The sequence below is a fragment of the Drosophila eugracilis genome, unplaced genomic scaffold (genome assembly GCF_018153835.1).
Source record: "Drosophila eugracilis isolate 14026-0451.02 unplaced genomic scaffold, ASM1815383v1 contig_2154, whole genome shotgun sequence".
In the NCBI taxonomy this organism is placed as follows: domain Eukaryota; kingdom Metazoa; phylum Arthropoda; class Insecta; order Diptera; family Drosophilidae; genus Drosophila; species Drosophila eugracilis.
In genome coordinates, this window is record NW_024573038.1 from 8,612,009 (window position 1) to 8,614,078 (window position 2,070).

Below are 2,070 nucleotides of genomic sequence, written 5' to 3' on the forward strand. Positions count from 1 at the left end.
ACTCAAATGACTCACTTTTATTTATTTTATTAACTTATGTTTATGTTTTATAGGTTTCTTTAGGTGTAGTAACCCTTAGTTCTTCTTTTTATTAAACGAAAATTACATTTTAATATCTTTATTTCCCTTCCTCCGCCTAATGACTGTTATACAGCCATTTTTATAGAGCCACTCTATGGTTGAAAAGCACATTCCTTATTATTTGATGATAAAGAAAATAACCACTAATATACGAGGGCAAATTGTAGTTTTCATTGGTTTTAATGTTGCTGTGCGTGCCGTGCCAAGTGCGACAGCAGAGGCGGAGGCGGCAACACCCCCTATCCTACCCTACCCTACCGTACCCTACCCTATCTATATAGAGAAACTGAAATGGAACCCCTCCTCGAGGCGAATACCGACATTTTCATTATTATTTCGAGTGGAGTTGGTTATTTTTTCGCGTGGCAAAGCAACACGCCGCCTGCTTTTGTACATTTCTCTGTGTGTGCTTTTTGGGCTGCGTGCATACAACCGTGTCAATAATTACCCGTGGGACTGACACGACCAACGAGAATCATTCAAATGTTGCAAAGCCAGCAGCAGAGGCAGCGTCAGAAGCACCACACTAACAATGGCTAAAAACAAAAGCTACAGCGGCAGCTGCTGGGAGAGACAGAAGCTGGTGGTAAGCAGCAGAAGTTGGTAACGTAGTTCGTTTTGGGCCACAATGGCCAGGCATATTGCCATTGTGGCAGTACACTGGCAGTGGCAAAATGGCTGACACTGGGCAACGTCACCAACGGGTGAGCGGGCTGACGAACTGCCCGACTGACCAGCAGCCAGCAGGAGCGGACTTCCGAAGGTTGGGATTTGAGTTTAAAAAATCTGGAAAAGGGAAGATACTCATTAGGAAATATCTTTAATTTCAAGTTAAGATTAAGATTAAGATTTAAGTACAACTTTTTCCTATTAACTAACTTAAAGAAAACCTTCTCAGCAAGTTTTTCTTTAAACTCCTCAAATCCAGCCCTGTGATTGGGCCGCACTTTTGGTCTGTCAGACTTGGCTTTTGGCTTCGGCTGGGCGACTTTTCCACTGCCATTCGGAGTGTCGGGGACTCTGTGCTCATTATCTATGCTTCCTTTGGGAATTTTCATTTTCTTTTTCCGCGCTGCTCTTCGCTTTTCTTTCTCTTTTTTTTGAGTTTTTAGCCGTGTGCGTTCGTGTGCGACATTTCTGGCAAGAAAAACAAAAGAACAGACAAAAGAACAACACTATCCAGATGGGAAGTGTATGTATATATCAGGTAATATAGGTGTACTTGGATATATTCTTAGTTCGTTCCGAGCCAAATCAGTGCGTTAGCCTGTGCTAATTACAAAATTTATTGCCTCTTAACGGAGCCCTCGAAAACGCAAGTCAAATGCAGTCAAAAGCGTTGGAAATTCTTTTTAACAACCCACAAAAAACTGAGCTATCTTTAGAGATATATAGCTATATAGAAAGAGAGATAGAGAGAGAGGGGAGAGATACTCCCACTAGCAAATTAAGCTGTGACTGTGTGTAAAGTGCAAGCGAAACAAGCCACAAATTGGGATGAGGCAGGTGAAGGTGGTGCTGGTGGTGCTGGTGGTGCGGGGGCTGCCATTGCCATTCGACACCTTCGACAGCAGAGGCACTTACAGCGCTGGATCAGCAGACACCTAGACAAATAATGCGGGCTATGCTATATATGGAAGATCATGGTGATATATGTGTTTGTTAGCTTCAGGGAACATCAAGGGGTGGATTAAAAGGTTTTTTGGAAAGAAATTGGGAGAATTTATTAGGCAATCTATTAGGTTTAGGCCCTATCACCACTTATGGTAATGAAAGAGTGAGCTTGGAAAAGTGTTTTACTTTTATTCCCTTTTAAGCCATTACAACTTCTTAAACCACTCTCGCCAGGCATCTATCTAACACTGCAATCGAGTCTGAAACAAACATCTCTCTCTAATAAGCAAACGCAATTGATGGCTGAACCATGACATTGTCGCCGATCTCCGGTCTCCGGCGAGTCACCATGTGCAGTCCCAGGCCAAAACTGTT